Here is a 27081-nt window from a genome sequence, read left to right as displayed (position 1 = left end):
TAGCTATTTGCCAAATATAGTAAAACTATCAAAAGCGATGCATAGACGTCGTTTTTCCCCCTAATAATCCATATCCATAATTACACATAGTAATCCATAATTACACATAGTATGTATATTACATATATGCGGCTCTCTGGTATCTTTGTAATCCTGTTTCCTTGACAATTTGGCTCTTCTCACTTGACAAACTGCCGACCGCTGGTCTATAGCATAGTTCAGGGTTGGCGAACCTTTTTACGTACGCGTGCCAAAATTTGACAAATATTGTTTTTCAACCTTTAGACGTGCCGAGCAGTTTGTCATGGGGAAAATGGTTAATAACAATTTTATTAAAAATGATGATGTTTTAGATACCACTCACAAAACATATCACGCATATAGCTTTATCACTTTTTTCAATTACGTCATACACTATACGGTCCAACAATTTTGAATCACTACTAGATACTAGCTCCTTCAAGTTTTTGTTCATTTTTTTGGTGCAGTCAGTTTTGTGGGTAGAAATGAAATCAGATAAGGCATTATCTCGCTACAGTGGTATTAAGGCTATACCTGAGTTAAGGCATCGTCTAAAAAGATCGTGGCTAGACGATGCGCAGATTTTGCAACTGACGCGTGCCGAACGAAATATAATTTGTCATATAAATCCAACATGCGTCGATTTAATGTTCTGTTTATTGTTCTATTAGTAACAATAATAATATATTCATTGACATTATTTATTTTTCAATTAAATGGGTAACGTTTTTTAGTCATCTTTACACGATTTAAGAATTAATACCCCCGTCGCCATCACGAAACAAATTGACGTGTTCATAGCTCTACTTTCGCTCTCCGATTGCCAGCGAGTTCAAAATTTCGTCGCACCTATTCCGCCGTTTCACTGAAGTACCGTCTTAAGCATTGTAAATCAGTCAATATCAGAGATTTGCGGCTTCCTCCGCCGCTTGATGAGGTTAGTGCGATGTAATTATTATATGTGACGCATAAAACCTAAGGACCGACCTATGCAATTATATATTATTTACATTAAACGCAGTGCTTATTCTTGAAGAGAATTTGCCTGATATTTATATACAATCCGACTGTCATTTATTGTTATTATAGGTCTTTTTTTCTCTTCAAACCATGGAAAATCATCTCGCGTAAATCACCCCTGGATAGTTGCTGTGAAACAAATTGCTTGTTTGTGGTTAATTTTTACCAGTTACGAGTATGTCATGTGAAATCTCGGCTCTCAAGATTAAAGTAAAAACATTTATATTAAAGTCGAAAGAAACGCATGCTATCTACAACATATAAAAATGAATGTGTTCATCCAATTACCTATACGGTAAATATTTGTGTACATATTGTTGACTAAAAACAGAGCGGGACCTACAATATGTATCCTATTTTCAGGGAAGGTAACCAACCACTCTACTTTTCCGAATAGCATGTCGATCCAAAAATAGCAACTAATATAATTTGAGTGACTTGAATCTTGCACAGTTTATTACTTTATTGGAAGAGACACGAAAAGGAGATACATAACCAGAAAATCAGCAATCGATTTTGAAACCTACGCACAATCGTACATGGACAAATGATATCTAAAAATAAAAACCGTATCTGGTAAACTGTACCAGAAAAGTATATGGCGGTTTATTCACACATTGGCATTATCTATAACTGATACATTTATTATATGTAGCTAGAACGTAGATTGTGGTAATATATGTATAATATTGTAATGAAATTTTAAAAAAATATAGAATATTTTGCAACCGTCCATTTTTGTCGAAAACATATCTGCAACTAGAGTTGGGTATTTCCCGAGAATCTCGTGATTCGGGATTTCCCGAAATGATGAAATTTTGAATTCTCGAGATTCGGGATTTCCAGAAAAGAATTCTCGAGAATTCTCGAGATATGGGAAATTAAAAAAAAAAACGTGTAAAAATCCGAAAATCAGTGTAAAAACAGACAAATTCAAAAAAATATGTTTTGTTTTTAATTTATGTAAAAAGACAAACGAAATAGAAGTAGGAAAACAAAAATAATTCAAAACATTACTTATTAATATAGAATTTTAAAAAACACAGACTGTCAATCGCGTACGCTTTTGAGACACAAAATTCCCTGATATTGCAAAAATTGCGCTCAATTTGAGTCGACGTTGGCTTAATTGTGTAAAAATCCCCGATCAGTCTTTGAACGTTTTGTGTGTCTGTCTACTTTTTTCATATAGAAAATCGTGTTTTCAATTAATATTTGATAATAAAGAAATCCCGAATCCCGAGAAAAGATTCTCGAGATCCGGGATTTCCCAAAATGTTAAAAATTTTAATTTTCGAGATTCGGGATGGAAAATCTCGAAAATTTCTCGAGAATTCCCGTCGGGAAATTCCCGAAACCCAACTGTATCTGCAACTAGGGACGTCGTAACGAAAGAAAGTATCGATACTAGCAATTATCGGTATCAAATGATACTTTGTCCGTGGGGGATTTATTTCTGAAAAAAAATGCAAAATGAATATCGCTTTCGAAAAAAAGATATCGAAGTACCAATACTTTTTTGACGTCACGACATGCAACACATTAATAATTATACATACACTCTGGTGTACATATTATAATATATATAAAATAATTACAAGATAAAAATAACTTTTTATATACAACGTTTTAAAATTCTGTTGAAACATATAGACTTGACTTGACTAGCTTAAACGATCAAAAAAAATTGTACTTGACATGTCATATTGATTTCCATAGTAACACACGTATATTAATAATTTAGTTGCTAGGACCTAACAACCAATAATGGTGTCTAAATAACTTTTCATACAAAACAGAATTAACTGAAAATGAATTCTTTTCTACTTAAAGATGGCTAAAATTATTAAAAAATGCATTGGCATCGTGTTCTGATATATTCTAAAAGTTTCAAATATCTAATTAGTCGGGAAGTTAGTTAAAAATCGATTGCAAGATTTGTACCGGACAAATAATAATACGAGCTAAGAAAAACGTTGTAAAATATATAATATCACAGCACATCCAACTTGAAACTCCAATATAAGCAAAACACATAATATAATAACGTAGTAGTAGCTGTACCGTGGTTGTAAGTCAATGTAAGTGAACGAAAAGCCCACAAGTGATACCCACGTTATGTTAGAAAAATTACAAAAGTTCATTTTAATTGTATTCACTAAATACCTAATAAATTATATAATATTTACGGATAAAAGGCTTTTTGATCCGATAGTAAATTAATTAATTTCCGTAATACTGTATGACGTATAAAGTGTTTCTTTGCTGATCACGTTAGCAATGAGGGATTTTAAGATGAGCCAATACACCCAGCTAACATAAAAAGATGGAAAACTCGATACTTTGGCCATATTATTCGCAATAAGAAGTATGATTTGCTCCAAATCAAATTGCCGCGAAAAGTAGTGAATCAGAAAGAAATTCTCTACATAATAAATATCAGATATGTACATGCTACATCCAAAGTCAATCCGAACACCTTGGTATTATAGGTACTACTTAAGTATGCACTTTTATTTTGGCGGTGAAATATTTTTTTTTCGTCGATTGTTCTTCGGTAAGAAAACGTCGGCATTCTGAATTTAAAAGGTAAAAGGCGTGACGGTGCGTAACGCTACAGGTAAAATTAGAGGTGCGAAAGAAAAACAGCTTTCCTTGGGATACACGCGTTAATTAATTATGCGTATTCAACGTAATGACTTCACATTGTATAAATTAATAGCGACGCACTACAATGGCAGACTTGCATATTTTTTTAGAGGCAAATTCGAAGACAATGAATGATTGTTTATTTTCTTTGATAAATTAGTACCACGGCATAGATCCAAAATAATGTAGTACCAACAGAAATTATGAAAAGTTAAACAGTTACTGACACTTAAAGGTACATAATATTGTGATGAGGAAGTTTTCCCACCAAATTTACACAACACCGTTTTTAACAATACCATGCCACAATTGGAGCTGGCTACTTACTATCAGAAGTAAATTATTAATAATGGGTATTATTATCATCAGCCTGGATCAGTGTTGCCACGTGCCATTGAAAAATATATGCCAAATTGCGATAATAATAAACAGAAAAAATTGTCATTATTTACAAAATATCAAGACATATATGTCTGAACATTATTAAGTTTGCTATTAACTATTTACCTCCAAACCAGTTGTAAGTACAAAGGGACAGCATGTATGTATATTATATTCATACAAATATAGCATAATACTTTTATTATTTTATGACAAATTTTAACCTGTCTGTGGTGTCACTAATAGGGTGTCGAAAACCGACGCACGCCATGAAAGCTTAAAAACGTTAGATCTGGCAGAGTTGAAGTTGGCTTGGATCAACCGACATATTTATTATGAATGATGGTCTCTCTGAGCCGTCTGTATTAAACCCTTATTCATTCAACAAATTTATCTTCTTCGACCTACTACTATTTATATGGTTTAGGTACAATTTTACACTTTTTCTTTCCACGTTTTCCAGGGTTAAAAGATATTACGAACACTGCAACGCCCTGCATTTCTCATTTACTTAGGGTTGATTCATGGAGGAGTGCTTATACGTTTATTGATATATTTAATATTTTCTATTAGCTAGGTACTTAGTGAACGTATAATATAGATTTTCCAATTAATGTCAATTCCTTACGTACTTAATTACTTAACAAAACGACGATTCTTATCAAAGATTACATTTACATCAGTTTGTTCAATCCTAAGACGACCATATGGCCCTCGACAGAAGGGATGTTGTATCAACAGATTTTTGTTTTTGCGAGAACTTGATGTTAGTCACTACTTGCTCAAACTATTGAGTCCGAGTTCAAACATATTATAAAAAACAATACATAAGTGAATTTTCCAGATCCGGAATTTGAACCCGGTACCGCTGGGCCATTATCAACGTCAAGGTTTATATTTTACTCGACTAATTATTATTTTATAGATATAATAGTACTTAATATATAATTGTAATTTAATTGTAAAACTGTAATTTTGAAGAAAAAAAAAATAATACCTAGGGACTAGAAACTTACTAGATTTTTGATCTCACTAGTCGCTTGATTCGTAGATCACGAGTTTTACTATGAATCGATCTTCACAAAATGCACCATTAATTTAATATCAAGATTTTTAAATTGAAAATCAAATTTTCTTGTGATTTAAGCTGCTTATAACGGTTTCGATAGATGGTTTTTATCGCATTATATAAATCGATATAAATGGAATTAAATACAATTGAGGTCTATAAATAAAAATAATAAAAACTCCACAGAATAATAGGCAGTCTTGAAAAACAAAGTTTATTTCAATGTAAGTTAGGTATATTGTGGAAAATAACGGGACTCGTATACGCATTCAAGAGTTTGAATACAGAATCAAAACAATCAGAAGAGAAATAAATACGGCAACGCACAATTGAAGCAAAAAAAACGCATTTCGGTCGTTAGCTAGTTGCAGTCGCACGATAGAACGAACCACGATTGACCTCAAGTGAAATGCGCGTACCGTGACGCTCGCTACTTTCGGCAAGTATGTAAGTACCCACATTAAAAGATTATGTACTTATAGTAACGAATTCTTGCATTCAATCCGAAGACGAATCCGAGGTGTAGCAATAGCTTACGAGAGAGCGATGCAAAGCGAAGATGAGGTGAAATCTGGCACCGGAACAAAGAATAAAAATGTGCGTAAGACAGCTGTCAATAACCTTTTTGGGGCAGACTACCGTTGCGCGCATTAAACTGCATTACAACAAAGTCTTCACAAGACAAAGCTTAATGTCGCGTAGGTACTTACGAGAAAATCAACCGAAAAATATTAAGACGAATACATATTATTATAATCTGCTTCTGCATTGCTATTTTTTGACATTTTCTGTGTTCAAAAAAAATTTACGTGCAAATATTCCTATATTGGTCGTATCATTAGCAACTGCACTTATTATCTATGTACTAACATATCCGAGAGATCTATCGGCGTTATGGCTGAGGAAAATAATGCGATCATGATTTTATCCTTATGCTTTGGTGTGGAGCGCAACACAGTCAAGTAAGTAATCATGTGTTTTTTTTAATTTAAAGTACTAGCAAGTACATACTTGACTACAAAAATATTTAATAAATTGTTTCAATATATTACATTGGATGATTTATTCAATTGCAATACATTCTTCTACACATCGTGGTTCCGCAAAAAAATGCATCGTAACACATGCCAATAATGGTTAATATCAAAATATAATATAAACCGAAGGTAGATGGAAAAAATACTGCATTAATTAATGACGTTACGCACTCCACGGTGTACGAACCGCTGTTAAACAGCAACACAAAACGTGAACCACCTCTCGCCTCGAAGTGATCTTTGTGGTAACATCGTGTAACGTTTTTATGAGCCCTTTGTGTACATTTTATTTACAGGTGAAGATTCATAGCTACACAAGAAACATAGGTACACTACACAAACATCCAAAATATAGCTATTCAAGTAGATACTATGTAGAATGTATATAGTACAATTTGATCAAACCATCCAAAGTGAGGCTACAACGCTACATATTATTAGAATGTGCATAATATCAATTTACATTCTCTCGTATAAACAACATACGAAGAAAACATTATATAATTTAAAAAAAAAACTAATTGATTTAGTTACTTAACTAATACCAGTTATTATAAATACATAATAATCTTGATAATACAATTTATTATCGTATATTATCAAGTATACGTATTTCATCAGCTATTGCGTACCTACTGGTATTTGAAAAATGAAACCTGGATTATGGTTATGAATGGTATTATTTTCCGGAACACGTCCAATATAACACTTCTTTATCTACTTTCCTTTGCCCTGTTCCCGCCAGTTGGACACGTCAAGAGTTCAGAGGTCCTTGTGCACCATTACAACACTAGTCATCGTATATATCCATCTCCAGTTATTTTTACAATTACAGAATCTTTGCGAAATCTTTATGAAATTCACGATACCCAGCTGACAGCTCATCAAAGGTAATAATACACAGTTCGATATTAAAGCTGTCAAACTTCATTTTTACACTTCAAATACCAGTATTATCTGACAAATTAAGTTAATAACAACTTTACCAATGTAATGGTAGATTTAGATAAAAAAATCTCGCTCGAAATTAATTATTGAATATTAAAATATTAGCTTGAAAATAGTGCATTATCTCAAAACATTGGACCATATTTTATTATATTGAAAGCTAGAAAATTATAATATGTTTGTTAATTGTTGTATAAGTAGTAAACGCATTCATTGTCCACTTTTCTATATGCAAGTTGACAGTAAAGATTTATACCTAAAGTCATGGCGCCCAGGCCAGAATCTTTGGCGGCCCCCCCATACCTATTGCTAGGATTAAAGATAGTGTAACGGTTTATTGACACATATTAATCAAAAATTGCAATGCAACCCACGTGTTTTAAAATGTTAAAACGTCTCAAGTGAAATAGCGCTGCGGGCGATTTTTTTTACTATTAGAGCAAATTTGTGAAGTATGTTTATGTCACTTATCTGGTCGATCCGCCACACCGGGCTCCCAGACTAGAGCCCTGTCTCTCTAGAACTATTACTTAGTGAAAATGTAATTTTGTGCTAGTGCCTATGGTTTTGTTTCTGTGTGTATTTTTATATTGTGTTTTACGCTATGCCGCCAATGCGAGTAGAAATTAATGAAAAGCCAAACAAAAATGTTCGCGAATACCCCCGATTATACAAATTTAATATCTCCAATTTGTATAAATGATAAATAAAATTCACGATAATCGTAAACTAGTTACATTTCAAGAGATTATGATAATTAGAACGAAATTCCACGTAATTAACGTGGCAGCTATGCAGGCAGATCCATCTTATAATTATGTTGTTTCAATTTCAGTTGAACACGCAGCAACATATTATTTTAATATTGAACACGTTTACTAAAAAAACACATTTCAATACGCTCAACGCGCAAGAAGTTCGGCAGGACACTTTGTATGGGCGATGTTGATTCAAATGGAAAAAAAATCCGATGAACTTCACAAATTATTTCCGGACAGCGCCAACAAAAGATTGCGTTAAATAGGTCACGCACACATATGCATACCTACGCAACTATTCACGTGAACACAGCCAGATAATAATAATAATATTATGCCAACAGCACACACGCTCAAAAAGTGCGTATACGCACACCGCGAAGAAGTTTGGACGGGTTTTAGACGGGGAAACCACTGGCGATGTATTTATTTATCTTAAAACAGAATGTGATCCGATCCTACGAAAAATGTTGCGCTGGCAGGCCAAGATACGAATTAACACATTCAAACCGTCAGATGACATACTTCACCGTATAGAATGGACTATCCTTGCATACATTACTGCGTAATAAATGTAAATGTAGATATCCCCTTGCATTTTCACGTTCAAGGTAGGTATGTATTAAGCCAATTAGAGAGCAAAAATAAATTAATTAATCGTTCAAAGCAGTATAACAGAGCACAATAATAATTATAAAACTCAAAGGGGCGCGAGGCGAGGTAGGTGACGCGAGGCAACTCAAAGTTGGCAAATAATATAAATCGATTACTATGGCATTACCTGTATGAACCATTTTACGTGATTTGAAATCATGAATGTACGAGTATGTAGTTTCTCACTAAGAAATGTCATTCTGTGTTTCAGTAATAAAACCTTTGCTTTAATGTGTTTAATTTCGTCGATAGGTGCCTAAACTAATTAGGTACCAACTTTCTTAGTTACAAATAATAACACGTAATGATAACCATTTTCGTATTCGTACATCGTACATTCTCATAAGTCATAGGTATATAGGCGATATGGTGATCACTGATCACTCTTTTTCCATAAGCATAAACAGTTCCGATATGTCGTTTACAAGTCAGTTAAACTGACAACTTTACTCTATAAACAAACTGATGACAAACCCCCATCGCCCACGTGTCCGTTTCAGGCGGCCGCGTCAATTTTTGCGATTACCCGCCAGTTTACTGACAACTCGACTAAAAATGAGACTGAACGGACAACTAACTGATCGTTTGTTTAATACAATACTATTTTGAGATCAAAGATAGTAATAGAGCCTCACCTAACATAAGCTCGAAAAATTTATAAGTAAACGAAAATAATGAATTTTCTGATAATATTATCAACATTTAATTGAACGCATTACGAAATAGGCTTTATTAAGACCAAACCAGGGTACTTAAGTTTGAAAAATTGAACGGTAAATAAGACATCATAAATCAAAATGGTTGCAACGCAATTTGGGCACTTAATCATAATAGCAATTTCAATAATAAACTGGTTATCCGATAGAAACTTCCGTATGTCTTCGGCCTGCCTATTTTTTTAACAAACGCCATTCTGAGCAATCCACATTAAAAATGCTTTTGAGATGAAATCGCCGGACAACTTTTACTTTGTTACCTATTACTTTAGGGATAATTCCAACAAAACGTGAAATACTTGTTTCCAAATGCTGCCAACCAATTGCGTTATTAAAAAAAGGTTAGAAGCGCTAACAACGCGTGCAAATGCATGTTTAGACTCATATAATAATTTATTGTAACATGTAATGGCAACGCCCTTCTAAAATATACAACGGAATATAATTAAATTGTATCCAAGTACCCACCACCTTACTATATTTTATTCATTACTCAAGAAACAAAATGCAGTAAGATTTTTTCAAACAAAATACGGCTTGGACGCAAATGAATATTGCATGGCGGTATACATACATTATTTTATATTAATAGAGTCAGCATTTAGGTACTTGGTAGAATTTAATTTAAAAAATCAAAAACATACTTAGGTAAGTAAATTATCCCTAAAGTTTTATATTTCTTTAAATACATAATACGCAATCTGGACAATGATTCAAAACTCACTCAAAGTTAACTTAAGGCCGGTTTCAGACGGGACACCGGTGTCGCGCTCGTATATAATGAGACCTTTGTATTCGAATAAAAAGGTCTTTGTATTATGTTTAAGAACGCCCCGAGCTAATGAGTCAAAGCGTGTATGGTACACTTTTCCGTCGGCCGCTACATTCTCAAGCCGCCGATACACATGTGTTTATTACCGCAGCCAGTTTTATATTCTGATTTATAAATCAGAATATAAAACGCGATATATCGCGAAATTATGCGTTGACTCATTAGCTCTGGGCGTTCATAAACATAATACAAAGGCCCCTTTATTCGAATACGAAGACCTCCTTATTATACACGAGCGCGACACCGATGTCCCGTCTGAAACGGGGGTTAAGGTTTTGATATCTGAATTCATAGACCATTATCTTTGATATGTCGCTCGAACGGTTAATAACTTCAATAGAGAAATATTATATACTAAACTAATTGAATGGAAGTGTTACCACATAAATTATATTAATAATTAGAACGCTTTTTAATAGAAACTGCACTACTATTGTTAATTCAAGCAATCATAATGTAGGAATAATCTGTTTAAGATCCATTCAAGACCAAATGTACGCTGTAAGGAAGATAATATGCTGAAGCATTTCAGTAACAAAGTAACTCCCCCAGCTCGGTAAAATTAACTTATACATGTAAATAATAATAAATCAAATCCACCCCAAAGAAAATTAATATGGACTATCTGCTGAATTTACTCATACAATGGAAGATTCGGGATAGGAAGAGAAAAACACGGTGATTTGCTAACTTAATAATCTCTGTCGGTGCTTCGACCGAGGGAATGTATTAAGTGAATGAACCATCGATAGAAGACAGCAACAAAAAATGATAAAAATAAAACAGGTAAATTAATAACTAAACCACATTCAATCGAAGACTTTAAAATAAATTAATTAGATATTTAGATTTGTTGTAACACATTGGTGGACGCTATGAAGAAGTTTAAAAAAAATGCGCAGTTTCCATGATGTATTTTCTTGGCGTGAGATCGTGATCCGTGGTGTTAAAAAGTAAAGGATAGCGGCCTTGACCCGTTTTTCCTTCTTGCGCTGCGATAGGGGAAGACCATAAATCAAGCGAACCAAGAGACACAGAGAATGAGAAAAGTTAGGGAGGGGGAGGCACCCGACTGCGTATAAGCAACGAAACGACGACCCTCAATCGTTTTTGCTTACGCGACCCTATTTCGCGCAAAAAAATACAACTCGGAAATTTTTTATAAGTACCTACTATTCGTCTCATTTAAGTTATTACAATACCTAAACCTGGGAATGATAGAAAATTAAAGGAAATATTTTTTATAAACCAGTTATAATAAATAACAACAAAATAATCATTATGTATTCTTGTTAAATATTTGCATTTATAGTAAGTATATAATAATATTGTGCATATATTTTCACATCATAAATATAGAAAATTTAACGACTACAAATAAAAAAATTTAACAAACATAAAAATTATAATAAATTTAATCTAAAAAAACACCACTGGTTGTTCTGCCATCTCACGTGCTTTCAAAAACTGAAGATACCTATAGGAAATGCCAACCTCTCAGATACATTGTAATACCTATACCCCGGAGAGTGAGTACATAGCAACACTCCGTACTTATTGCGAGAAACGTGGAAGATGCCAAGATATGTATAGTTTATTTTAGATATTAAATATGCCTTACCAACCAAGAAACATCGGTAGAGAAAATTAATAATAGACTATTATTAATTTTCTCTACCGATATAATGTATTAAAGTGTAAAAAAACTAAGTAATGTATTAAAAATATTTTCTCAAACATAATCTTAATAATTATCGTTGCAATGGAAAATTTATTAAACGATTGAAACTATACTTGTAATAGCGATTAGGTTAGAAAAAATAATTAAATACACTCAAATTTTATAATTTCTTATAAAATAAATGATAGTTAGGATCTTACATGCACTTCTCTGGCTAGATCCGAACATGCGTAAGGTATTTATTTTATTAAGGTTTATAATTTAGGTACCTACTACATATTTCCTTTCAATGATGCTATGTAAAATACTAATTATTATAATTACCTAATATCAAAAATATATATAATATAAAGATACCTCCACGTATATGAATAGCTTAATCGTAAATAATAGTCTACAAGACTTAATACGATGATTTAAATGGATAATTTGTTTAAAAGTAATAAAGTAAAGCTGTAGATTAACTGCAAAATATTTTGGGAATCTTTGGAATAAGGGGTATGTAAAAGATAAAACCAAAAGAATCTGGCGGATACGGAAGAGAGAAAAACAAGAATGACGTTATACTGGGCCAGCAGTGGCACCATACCCAGAAACATTACATAATATTATTATAGGGGTAGGTAGTAACACTTTACAAACGATATAAAAAAACAGTCATAAGTATCTACAATCTACATGAAAAGGTTCAACATTCTGTGAAATGTGTGTATTTTTAATTCTCTAATCTAATGCATCGATTATTTTCGCATGCTTTTTCAAGCCGAGAGAAACCGAAAACTGATTCTCACTGATCGGGTGATAAATTTTTAGGCAGATACCTACCAAAAACAGGTTACTACTGCGAGGCAACGAACTGTTTTAAATTTTGATCTTGCACAGATCGTTTCCGGCAATTCAATCTATAGCGAAATAGCAACAATTTTTTCACTGCATGCGAGCTCATTTTTTAACATACAAATGAAATTTAAGCAACTCATAATATACCTATGTACCTAGTAACAATGCAGTTCAAATGGCATTCACTGTGTTTGTATTACGTAAGTTATTGTATATTTTAAGACAACAATAATGTAAAATCAACAAACAAAAATGAAAAACAAATGAAAAAAGTTGAAAATATGACACAAATTATTCTTACAAATTTAGTTAATAATTATTGATATTGTTAAGTACTTTTCTACCATATAGTGTTATTTCGGTTACTATCAAATATTCAGCTCCCCCCGTTTGAATAATTAGGTTTAAATCATAAATTAGAAGTTAAAGTCAGTAACATCATTAGTATAAAACATTTTGACCATCATCAAACTAAGCACCTACTTATACTTTTCTACAAAATTGAATGTGTCCAGCCATTCATACTTGTATCATTGAATAATAATAATAATAATATGTTCATCGGCCATTGGGTATTCTTAGTACCTATGTAAGTTATTTTTGAAAATACTCAGAATAAAAATGCACAGAGTTAACTGACTTTGCAACTAGTAAGTACCGTCAATAATTAAAGTTGTTATTACATACTTTATCATGTTATTCAATTCATTCCAATTCAATATATTCTTTGATACCAACGATCCATTCGCTTACAAAGTTCGTCTATTGGCATGTTTAATGCATACTACCGACTACAGTAGTAGGTAGCTTGATCTTAAAACCTGTGAAAAGTTCCCCCGCTTTATGTTGCGATAATGGCTCTAGAGATTTACGTCTGGGAATTGCACCCGGGGTTTTCTAGTCTCGCTCATAATAATTTCGAGGAATGCTTTAATACATCCGGTCGGACATTCTGACATAACAGTAAATGAACATTTTTATGTTATCTACCTATTTTTTAAATTACAAATGATAACTTATATTTTGTTTAGACCATTCTAATAAAGTAAGTAGATACCTATCAAATTGTAATATATATTTTATTATTACTGTTTTATAAGCATGAGTTTTTTAAGGTAGGCTATTCTCCATTAAGTAAATGTAACTATACAAATCATCATTCTAAAATGCACGGTTTTTCTAAATGAATAAAAATAAATACAGATTTGGGTCAGATTTTTTTTTACATTATCAAAAACAAATAAGTAGCTACAAAACCAAACGTTTTGAATTAGTCAAAGATATCAAACAGTAAGTTTCAAACAAAAAAGTATAAAATAAAAAGTTGTTTTAGTTTTATTATGAATGGAAAGTGACAACTACTAATCAAATCAATTTCACATAAATGCAGTAAAAAGTGGCTGACAAAATGTTGTATCTACTGACGCATGATAAAGATGAAAATAGCATCGTAGTGCCATGATTCGTTTTACAAAAAAAAAACCCGATCGAAATGTTATTATTGGCATTTATTAAAAACATGATGGTGGCCAGGCACTGCAGGCAGATAGAGATTATCTCTATCGGAAAAACAACCAATGTGCGAACGAGTTAGTTTTGCGGAGTAGTTGTACGGCGGAGGGGGGTCATGGTGGGTGCACGGTTCCACGGTACGATTTGGCCGCGGAGTGTAGCGAGAACACGTGGCGCTCGCCTCCTTGCAGATTGCTCCCAAGGCCAAGCCACGCGGCCGATGTCGTAATCAAAGAGAACTGTCCGCTCTAGGAACAGGGTTGCCCCATACGACAATCCATGGACCAATCAAATAAAACAATTCCCTACCCCCCTAAGAATCTAACTAAAGCTCCCCACAGTAATCCATAACCAACCATATGCACTGGAAAATTGGAGAGTAAAAACTATTACACTATATACCTACCCAATGTTTTATATTAATAAGAGAACAGGCGACATCCTAAAATTTAGGGTCAAAATAAAATTTATAAATTCACCAAAAAATTACAACTACTTAAGCTTTTCAAGCTCATTCATATTTGATAAATATAATAATTATTATGTAAGTAAACGAAAAACGTGTCGTATTAAATAATGTTAATGCGTGCTGAATACCAAGTGATCGACATTATATAAAATTACTATGTCGATAATCCATGCTATACTTTCAAGTAATCAATAAACAGCATACTATATAAAAATTAATACTATCGACTGAAGGTATTTGATGAAATATAAATTCTTTACGTAGTAGGGAACAATTGTTTTTATTATATAAACGAGAATTAGCTGCATTCGTTGTCAGTGTGCATTTACCATTGGTGAATGCGCATAGTGTCTACAAATGACGAAAGGCGAAATCCGGGTCAAAAAATACGACACAAATGGATTAGTACAAAACTTAAATCAATTAAGAGCATATTATTATTGTCTTACGAAAAAAAAAATATTTTGTTTAGAAGGTAGTACCTAAACAGTAGTAAAAAATAATATACATATATACAATACTGTAATAATAAGAATGATTAAATTAAATTTTCTAAATATGTTCCGTAACTTCGTAAAGATCTACAAGTTAAATTGAGAGATATATTTTTGCGTTTCCTTTCCTCCCCGTAAATTCATTTTTAGTGTAGATATACAATGTTACAAAATAAATATTATAATTAACGTATGAAACTGTTGGCTTTTCTAGCTACCTATAAAATATGGTACTGTGCTTATTTAAATATTTTTTTTTGTAAACATATTAACCATGATCATTACATTAAGTAAATGTAAAAAAAAACTGTAAATATTATTATCTTAGTATCCGATAGTATTATTAATTAATTATTGAGCTGCAAATATAATTATTGTAGACAATAATTATAGCTTATGAAGTTTTTTGTTAGTGTTTTATCTATTAACTGGAATAATAATTAAGTATACCAGAGTTAAATTATTTTTACCATTGTTTATGACGTTTATGTCGATGTACTCTGGCAATTCAGGCGGAGACCTTGACCGTGGATGACGTAAACACAACAACTCAGTAAGTTCATTACAAGAAGAAAGGTTTTGCGCAGTGATGTTATGGGAGCCAGCGTTGATTATAATATTTTGACACACAATTAATTATTGGCAGTGAAAAACGTACCTAACATAATCGATGAAAAATAAATTAAATAAATCGATCTTACTACATATTTGAATATTGTTGAGAGCTTTGAGTCGGTAATTTATTATAACATTTAAGTATGAATAAAAATATTTAATAACGACACACTTACGTCACATGTTATCATGCGTAAACAATATTATCAGAACGATGGTAATGTGCGTGAGGCAGCCCTACGGTAACGCTTGCGTATTTTCTGGCCACACTACTTTTGCTTTACTAGTGCTGCGATTTCAATTTTAGTTGTGGTAGGGATAATTCAATCAAATATTTTGACAAAAAATTTATATCCGCACCAGGCGTCCAAATAATGTGTTCGATTATTTTGAATTTCCATCCAAAATGAAGATAATATGGAGTCGATAAATGTTGGTATTAGAATATGACAAGTGCTAAAACAGCGGATAGTTTCTAATGCGTCCATAAAATTGGACACGCAGGAGGTTGTTCATCTTTCGAGTTCAATTCGTTTTTTTTTTCAAATCCTGAAATTTAGATAAATAAATGATGTTTGGAAATTCTACATTCCGTTTTTGGTAACTAGGTGTAAAATACTGAATACATTTTAAATGTCACTGTTGGGAAAAACACAAACACGAAATTCACGAAAATGCAATATAGGTGTCATGGACAAATTGCAGCATGTGTTCACTGGAAACCTACCGGATGAAAGCTTCTATCGTGACATATCCTTCAACTTGTGACGTTCTCACTGATGGTCCACTTCAACAGCTGACAACGCACTACCGTCTTCTCCAAAAAAAAAAACGTCCAAAACAAAACAACCGTTCAATATCCAAAAAGTATTTCAAAAATAGTGTCAATGCAGCCGCCAGTAAAGGACTTCCTTCACAAAAAGCGGTGTGACCACATATCGCCCTCCAGAATAGCAAATTCAAGCACTGTTATTATTCCGAAGAACTGGTTCCGGCGCACCACTCACACAGGCTACCGCACATTTACTTCCGCAAACAGCCCTAAAGGAATCGAAAAAAATAATATACAACACACGTTCTAGGACTTGCGCATACGCGACCGACGATCGGTAGTTCCGATTTATCACTGCCGAATTTTATTCGGCGGACTGGCGCGCGCGTCGCTGCGGCGCTCCGATCACAAACGCCGAAATGTAATAATAATAATGCACTCGGGACGTGCTACGAAACGGAGTGGATAGAAAAATGCCTCGACGAAAATGGCCGACCGAGAGAGCGGGCTCGGAAAACGCGGCGGCCCAGCCGAAACCAGACGAATGCAGGCAAAATTTGGCGGGAAGCAACGCAGAGGGGGAGAGGCGCGAGCAAGGTTACCAGGCCCCCCTACACCCGCCCGTCCTGTTACCGCACAACTGCGCCGATGGACACTGCGTAAACACCATTATGACATCCTACGTGTGTGTCAGATCAGTCAACTGGCTATTCAAATTCGCCATCCTGCGACCTGACAGCACTCCGCCGATGCAGCAAATGGGACATCACCGTTCACCGGTGACGACCGAATTAGCTGACACATCCGACAAAAGCATTCGACAATCAAACTAATAAACGGCATTCATCTTCTACGATGATTCTCAAAAATCTTTTCAATCGCAGGTGCCATCACAGTAATCAACTATCAAAGCATCCACAACTTCAACAAACACTCTCACAGTAACTTAAACTACAAAATAAAGAATAACATATTTAATAATACAATAAAATGACTTTCAAAAATTGTTACTACGGTTTCAAAATGTGCCCATGTCGAGTTTCTGCCATATAACTAAAGAAGCAACAAAGCCTAGGTCAATGTCAGGTTCAAGTCATAATAATAATGCTCGATGTAGCTTCATGTGGGTACTTATAGTAATATCATGATGCGATGCCCATTTGCCGAAAATAGATACATGTATCAATATCATAATTTGCAATACAGTCGTTCGTTCAAAAAACGCAATAAGTAAGTACAAAGTATTCGTGACGTCGTGGCAAATTCGGCTATCGGGAACTAGATCATTTCAATATTCTAGGTAAGTAAATATCTATAACAAATGCATAGATTAGGACAGGTGATACTTTTTTTCATTTAAATTAAACAGTTTTAACTTAAAGAAATAAATTATGATGTCATTCCCTCTGTCTGAATTGTACATTATTATTGTAAAAAAAATATTCTAAGAACTACCAATGTATGAAGATAATAATTGAGAAAGCAACCATCCCACAATATAAAAATAATATATTATATTATATGCAAGGCATATAACCCGTACTTTACAGTTAGTATTATCTTTAATATCATCATAATCATGAACCGGGGTTAATCCACTGATGGATGAAGTCCTCCCCTAGCTCTTTCCACTCATCTCAGTTACTAATTAATTATTCGCTGACAAGTACGTCAATCGAACAAGGCGAGTTCATCGATCCAGCGGCAGTGGCCATTAACTTCTAATACATATATATACTATTTTTAAATTGTGAGGCAAGTTGATAATTTTTTTCAATATATGTACTTATAATGGTTATCTACTCTAGCAATTGTATGGCCTACTGAAGATTAGCGTAGATATGTGTAGTCCCAGTAGGTAGTTTCCAAGTTGCCATATACGACATAGATTGTGCTGGCCAAAATGATCAGTTTGATAACGTCATAATATTACGTTGGATGTTGTAGAATACGTTTGATGAAAATCGAGATTGGTTAGTATGACAGATAATAAAACATGTTGAAATTAAAATCGTGGATTTACGTTACGTGTAGAAGAGGCCAAGAGCATGAGAGCACACTATGAAATTAATGCGCTCGGTGGTAGGATTGTAATGATGCGGTTCAATGAATATTTTCCAATCGCGTTACCTATCGGCAAATCACATATTAGACGAGTTACTTAGATCAAAAACGCCCGAAGGAAATAAATACCTTCTGAAATAATGTCCATACATTCTGATCAAACAGGTGCAAAAAAATCACGCACACACGGACCGGTCAGACTGGTCAAAAAAACAACTAGGTAAGGTATAAAAAATAGTTCATTAAAAGCCTACATTTATTTATTACCATGCCAAATCTTAAAATGGCCCATCGAATGAATATATAAATTTGCCTGCAAGTAATTATTTCCTGTGCGCAATTGATTTTCCCTGAAGCATTCTGCATCATCACTGTCATCGACGCAATCCACTTCTGTGTTACATCTTTTAACGCATCCTCTAAACAGTGATTCCCAACCTTTTTGTTGTTGTCTTGAAACGTTTTTTTTGTTAGTCGCGCAGAGCCCCTAGTTGGATGACGCACACTAATGCCAATGGTAATAAACCACAAATAAGCGCCACAGACAAAAAATGTAATCTACCAAATGTATAAAATGTATTCTATTATTTTTATTCCTTCACTAATCTGCCGCCGTCTTAGAAAGTCTTGTCATAAGCAACGCACGACCTGCATATGTCGCTGCTAGTAGAGTTGGTAAACAAAAGTTAGTAAGTACATCCCAACGTACGAAAAATATATCATTCCAGTTGTTAAAACAACTGGATTCCTCTTGGAAAATTCCTTTTCTTAAGTCAAATTCGCTCTAGTTCAATGATAAATATGATGCGATATCTAAGCCTAAACAAGCTCAACATTCGAAATAAACACTCCATTGCTTAAATTCAGGTCACGATACACCTTACTTTTAACTTATGTACTTGCCTTTTGTGAGTTTTCCCGAATTCTCGCGGACCACCCAACAAATCTTGCGAAGGTCCAGGGTTCTACGGAACCCGGTTGGAAATCACTGCTCCAATAATACGAATACATTGCAATTATTACAAGTGACTTCCTAATCTTACCCACGAGTGGTAATTTTTCTGTGTCGATAGTTCCCACACTTCGATTGCAGACTGACCTAAAAAACATAACATGTTCTAGTTATTCTAACATTTTTACGATACTTATATTACTGTAATAAAATTTATTAATGGTATCCTAATCATAAAACTATGTGATTGCGTCCTGAATCTTTGCACCTTTGAATCATTGTTTGCAAATGTATGCAGGCGTCTTTCGTTTGATAATCTACCTCCACAATTTGAATCTTAAGTATAACTACTTATTATTTCTACTACGGATTACATAATTACTTCAAATCCAGATTTCAAAACTAAATCAAGTATTACAAAACCCTCACGCATGAATGCTGGGCCTTATCAAAAATGACAAAGGAAACTTGATATCTTTGGAAGGAAGATACTGAGAAAGGTCTTCGGACACGTATGCGAAAAACATGACAAATAGCGCGGAAGGTACAATACTATAAGCGCTGTACGATATGGCGACACCGTTAGACAGGCCATGTCTCAAAGATGGAAGAACCCAATCATCATAGAGACTCCTCTTCAACAGGGGTAAGGGAGGGATCAAGTTATGGCGCTACAATTATTGACAAACACGCGTTGATGTCACTTTTCGATCAGCAAATTGCTGCCAATTTCGAGGGCAATATTTTTAAACAAGTTCACAGGAATAAATCGTTAACCATCTCCTATTTAATTTAAATCTCATTCACATAAACACAAAATTATAATTCGATATAAACTTTAGCAAATTACAATTCTCAGTTCCTACGTGTTGTTTATGTCAGCAATAAATCAATCATACGGCTTACGCGGCATTAATGATGTAATTCCATTCCCCGTTAAATAGGTAATAGGCCCTTGAAATGCGTCCGTAGTATATTATATCTTAGAAAAATATCTCGGTGCGTACAAAAGACTGTCTTGAAGACAAGGCCAGCATAGCATGAATAGGTGACAAGAAGTTACAGCCTTCAGAACGCCAAACAAACGTATCTCGGCCCGACCTTTTTCAAAAGGCGCCAAAATTCAGGCTTCACAAATGCCACGTCATCGGTTGGATTATATTCTAATGAATATCACATCAACCTTGAATATGAATGCATATCCGTTAACTATGAATACCTTTAAATTTAACTATTAACATTGACTGAACTCGCATTTGCGTTACAAAACTCAAAGAGGTGTAAGTAGGCATACTATGTACTATTGCATAGAAAGTCTCGTGATAATCGAACACAAATAAACAGACGTCACAACAAACATCAGTACATCCTTTCCATTAAATGTTAGAAACTTTACTTTTAAGAAAACTTGGAGATATTCTCAGAAATACAATCAAACATTACTATGTGTAAAATCAAATTTCAATCTCAGTTTTGGTGGCTGGCAATTAAAAATGCATATAATCTACTCTCTCACTGCTCATTACTGGAAAAATAGCACAACGCATAAACTTTCGCGATGGGTTTATAGTAATTTTATATGTCGTGTAACAACACTATTCTATGTAGCACTAAACTATTTCAATATTAAAATTGCAATAAAATAACTTAAGTTTACAATGATTAGAAGCGGTTTTATTTATATTAATTTTACACTACTTGTGACCATAGTTACGAAGCTTTCTCAAATTAAAATATTGTTTTCCCTTGCCATGGTTCAATTAAGTCAAATTCGTTTTTTTTTGAGATTCAACAATAATTTTGAGATGTATATTTATGTATATTTTACCTGAAAACTGCCTGAAAAAATATGTAAGTTCAACCTAAAATTATTAAAATCTGACAGAGTCGCTAAAAATAATTGTTCATACGAGATAGTATACTCATTAATTAGAATTTCACCAATAGTATTTATTAATCGTCGATGGTATTAATGCTAATACATTAATATCGCTCATATTCTAAAATAAGTGAAATTAGTGAAATTCACATATTCACAAGGCTCAAGTGGAGATGGGCTGGACACATAGCTCGAAAAAGAGACAATCGTTGGACAAATTTAGTCATCCAGTGGTATCCAAGAGGTACAAAACGTCCGCAAGGTAGACCTAGCGGCCGCTGGATCGATGAAATGATAAAATTCTGCGGAAGTACGTGACAACGCAAAGGACCGAGAGAAGCGGAATCAGCTTGGAGAGGTTTCATCCAGCAGTGGATAGATTTAGGCTAATGATGATGATGACATTAATATCGCTCATATTCTAAAATTACACCATTAGTGAAATTCACATAGGTAATAATATGTTTTACTCTAAATAGTTTTGACGAATCAGGGCAGTTCATTGGACCAACTATTGGTAGGTATTAGAATTAGGCGAAATGCAGTCAATGAGGTGTCGGCGAATTGACACGAAGTGGTTGCAACCAATGATGCTTTAATTTATTATCGCTAATGTGCAATCAAGTCAAAACGGAAGAACGAAACAAGACTCTGTACGTTTTTCGTACAATAGTAAATGAAACCTCCTTGGTTAAAATATTTACGAAATTTTATGCTTCAAGTTAAATTAATGAACTAAACTGCTATAGAATAATAAAAAATAATGAAGTATGCATTACTAAATTAATATTGGTAAAAATAATTGGATTTTCCACTAAGCATAATATGTCATTATGCGATGAACAAAATATGCAATAACAAGATTAATTGCAGTAATGATTCGGAGCGTAACTACTATAATGTTAATATTACTACCAGCTAGTCAACTGACCGGTAAAAATCAAAGCATTAAAAATAATATAAGCCATGTGTTTACAAAATGACCATACGGCAGGTGAGAGGGCGTACCTAGTAAATTGACTCGGTAATTTTATTTTGTTCGTAAACATAGTAAAAATTTACATATTATTATTATTTATTGACACTGCGCATAATCTATTTATTAGGTACTACGTGACCCTATGACAGAGCACCAACTTAATGTTATCAAATTATACTAATCTTTATAAATAACTATCTATCCAATATCAACAGGTGTGGATTCTTGTACACCGCCAGTAGCTGGGCTAGTAGTAAAAATGGGGATATTTTTAATAATCGTTACATTGCATTAATTAAATTAAATATAATTTTAAATATTATATAATTATCTTTAGTTGCGTTAACTGTCAATTTTTGTTGTTAAAACATCGTATAAATTAAAATAAACCACAATATGTACCTAGTACTTGTTCCACATAATATGGAATTTATTGTCTTTTGTTTTAAGGGCGGACGTGCTCAGCATGGGTCAAATGGAGCTTTTTTTCTATTTTCAAAGCATGATCCTGGACATTCCTTAACGTTGTAGATAATCTATTTATATAACTTTGAAGCCTTATTATCCTTTATATTTATTTTAAACATTTGATGACTGCATAAAGTATTTTTATTACATAAAATAATATTCTTTTAAACCTCTCGCTCTAATGTTTTAGAATATAGTCATATTGCAGTACATAAATGTGCAGTGGTGTTAAGATTTTTTACATTTATTAATTTTTAAACGCATTTATAAAACCATCAGTATAATTTATGTCGACATTATTATAGTGAAATATTTACGACAAAAAATATATTAATAATCTATGTGATCCCAAATTTGACAAGAATTAGGCATTTTATTATTCAAAGAATGGGCAAGGTCAACACATTTGAAGATAATTCTAAAGATACTGATTATAAGCTATGTCTTTGACCATTCAAATGTGTTACTGATAAACATCCAATCATCAAATGTTTAAAATAAATATAAAGGATAATAAGGCTTCAAAATTATATAAATACATTATCTACAACGTTTAAGGAATGTCCAGGATCATGCTTTGAAAATAGAACAAAAGCTCCATTTTGACCTACGCTGATCATGTCCCCCCTTAATTAATAAATGTTATAATAATTTAACATAACATTCTAAGATCAGCTGTATTATTATTTGAATAAAAAATAGTTTAAATTAAATCTTATAAGTATAGGTATTATTAAATATCTAAGTTTATCGCGAAACGTGAAATATCGTAAATACTAAGTTGTCGTCGAAATATATTATTTTCATTTATTATTTTGGCTTACTATCTAAACATATTAGCAAATATAATTATTTTAGAGACTAACATCTTGTTGAGCTTTATCAAACATTTTATATCCATTAGGTAAGCAATTTAATATGAGGTGAATACCAAGCCATAAACTCATTTACTATGAATTACCGCTCAGTAAAGGCGGAAGCTCTGGATAATGTTAAACATTTTCTAATATCTGTTTATTGACCATGACTTTTTTGTGATTCTGACTTTGGTTATATTTCTGTAAAAATCTCAATGAAAATCCTGCGGCCATACGGCTGACTGACAGAAAACATCTTCAGAAAATAACGTAAATAAATTTAATTCACGGATACATTTAGATAGGTGTCGACTGAATTTTTGAAAATAAAGTTAAATTTATCATATTATACTCCGTTTGTCTTTTATTTACTTTGAAAATATATGTATGTGTAAATAAGTACTTGCATTTAAAAGAAAAATGAATAAAATATTCTGGGAGACTGCCAAATAAAAAGAACGCTTAATTTGCATAGTGCCTACACACATAAACGCTCAACGAACCTAGAGAAAATCATGTATTAATCAAGTGTTATTTTGTATTTGTTATTTTATCATACCCTGTAGTGTTACAAGACAGTACAAACCTAACAATAATTCACATAAAATGTACAATACAATTCTACACATTGCATAGGTAATAAACGAAAATCCAGTGTAACAAAAATTTATGAAGCCGCCATTAGGTATAATTTTATTATACTGGGCATAATTTTATTTATTATCATTATTTTCGAAAACAGTATTTATTATTCTAATAATATGGCGTTATCAAAAAATGCGTATCAGATTAATTGGATGAGAAGACAACAACATTGCGCATTTAATTTCCTGGTATTTCAGATTAGTCACTCGAAAAAAACACAGGTTAAGAAAAAATGCACAATATTTGTATACCTAGGTACTTGGTTTTCGGTTAAATACTGAATATGCTGCAATGAGTTAGATAGTATTGAAAAGAGAATAATATGACGCATCACTTTGCCTGAAACATTACAAATAATGCATTCCGATATCGGCGAGTAGCGTAATAAAAAATTAACTGTTTCCGATAAAAATAATGAATGCATCTCTCTGTGTGAGCATGTAATAAGCTTTATATTCAAAGTATTTAATTCGATTTTTTCAAATCAAATAAAAGTTTTTGCCAGCATATTTTTTATCGAATTATTACAGTAAGGAAAATAGATAAGTTAATTATTATAAACAATGTTTTAATAAAATGCTGGTACATTAGTCTCATTAAAGTAGCTAGTCCTTGTGGGTATAACAGGAATATAGGTATTAGGCATATCTATATTATTAAAAAAATCTACGAGGATCTACGAGTGGTAAAATGCCATCTTCTGAGACAACCACCATTAAAATGTACATAATACATACGTTAATAAATGCCAATAGAGCCAAGGAAAAGGAAAAATTTAAAAAGCACAGCCTACAACAAAATATTTTTTAATATGGTATTTTAATGATATTACTTTTTTAATGTGATTATATAGCGGACATGTCCAATTTAAAGTAGTTAATACTGGCTGTGATTTAGGACACTCTCGCATTGTCATTTTTTAACTCGAACAAACGTACTTTATTTAGATGAGGACAATAATTGAACGTATTTCATCATTAGAAAGAAATACTAAATATCCCAATCGTCGTGAAACTGGAGCCTGATGCGTGAAGATGAGTTTATGTACGCCTCAGTTTAAAGCGTGGGGATTTACATCTCCTCATTCTCTCACTCCAGTAGCAGGCAGTGAGCGATTCAATACGAATTAGGTTATACGACGGGGGCTTGCAGGTCTCCTTATGGCTAATTTAAAATGACTTTCACGCAAGCTGGTTAAGGAATTAAAAATAGGAATGGTTGGTTAATGCTTCATATTATATTACATTACACTCAATTATAGTTCGATCGACCAAAATCCATTCCGCGGACACGTTGGATATACCTACCTATTATATAGTACACATTTATATAACTTAAAGAAGACTAGTCTGGTCATGGAAGCAATTGATTGTTTTCGTAAAAAAATTAATGTAATGTACATCGAAGAATTTTTTGGAAGATGTAACTACTTACTAGTTACTACAAATAATAATAACAAAAAAAAATACTGCGTCTCACGAGAATTGTTTATTTCGAAGAAAACAGCGTGTACGATTTGCCAAAATTCCAAAACAGCGCTGCAGTTGTGTTGTAATTTTATTACCAACACGTAATTCAGACAAAATAGCCCGATAGACGAAAAAAGCTGCTTCCAGATGCTATCTTTCGGTGAATCATTCACGGCATTACTGTTCCATGAATTGTCGAATTAATCATACTGCAATTGACTGCATAACATTATTTACTTCGTTACAGCGAGATATGACTCTACCGGCGGTCAGTTGGCAAAAAATATGACAGAATGGACGCTCTTATAGCCGGAAGATACAAACATATTCGTCATTCAATATTTCCGGAAGAACGACTCAATAATCGCTGGGAAACTTTTAGTTTTTTAAAGTGATATCATCAGTATTTTATATAAACTCTATTGTACATATTAATACTATCGACCTAAGGTATGTACTTGACGGAATTTGAATTTAAATTCTAATGGATTTATATTTTGTACTATTCCATTTTAGTCGCTTTTGCGACCCGGGTTTCGCCATTCGGCATCTTCAGGCACTATGTGCTCTCACCAAAAGGTAAATACACACTGACAACGAATACATTGTAAAAAACGACTCAAATGGAATACTACAAAACTTAAATACATTAGCATTTAAACTATACATATTAGACATCTCCAACGCGTCGATCGCGGAATGGATTTTGGCGATCGCACATTGGAATTGAGTGGTGAAAATATAAAAATTGTATACATTCAGTTCTAATATAACGTAATTTCATTGAGATGTTGAAGAAGAAAAATTAACCATTCCTTTTTTATTTACTTCGCCAGATTACTTGAAAGTCATTTTAAGATTAACCACGAAGAAGCCCACGTGACTTTATATTATCAGTCGATTCAGATTGCACCACCCACAGCCTAGCGCAGGAGTGAGAGAAAAAGAATATATTAATTCCGCGCTTTTAACTAATGCGTAGTTTCCCCATACAGTCGCGCAGTACGCTCTTTGTACAGTGGGTGAAAAGTTTGGCCATGAGTGCAATGAATGCCCAAAAAAAGACTAAAATTTGTAAATGTCACGACGAATGGGAAATTGAGTATTTTTATTTATAACAGTCAAAGTTGTTGTTTAATTTTTAACGGTTCAGTGTTGTCGGCCTGATACAATACGTTTATTTAGATGACAACGAGAGAGTATCGTAAATCACTGCCAGTTTGGATACTGGATAAGTACATAGATCACAGCCTATTCGAATTTGGACGTGGTTGAACCTTGAACTACTATATATCATAAA

At 33.2% G+C, this 27081-nt stretch overlaps 1 protein-coding gene across 3 annotated transcripts in view; it reads right to left on the bottom strand.

The window, feature by feature from the left end:
• The window catches only part of chinmo (Chronologically inappropriate morphogenesis), a 362087-nt gene that overhangs the window by 93556 nt on the left and 241450 nt on the right, over positions 1 to 27081 (bottom strand). The window contains exon 1 of one of the 3 annotated variants that reach the window (XM_085955598.1): positions 16424 to 16824. The exons of the other annotated variants lie outside the window; for them this stretch is intronic. The gene's annotated coding sequence lies outside the window, so the exon portion shown is untranslated. Of the gene's footprint in view, positions 1 to 16423; positions 16825 to 27081 lie in introns of those variants that run through there. 3 annotated transcript variants of the gene reach the window in all.

Source organism: Rhyacophila brunnea, unplaced genomic scaffold, assembly GCF_057557595.1.
Source record: "Rhyacophila brunnea isolate RB1 unplaced genomic scaffold, BYU_Rbru_1.0 scaffold_5, whole genome shotgun sequence".
NCBI lineage: Eukaryota > Metazoa > Arthropoda > Insecta > Trichoptera > Rhyacophilidae > Rhyacophila > Rhyacophila brunnea.
Note: the sequence above shows the minus strand (reverse complement) of the source record. Positions and strands in the feature narration are given on the sequence as shown.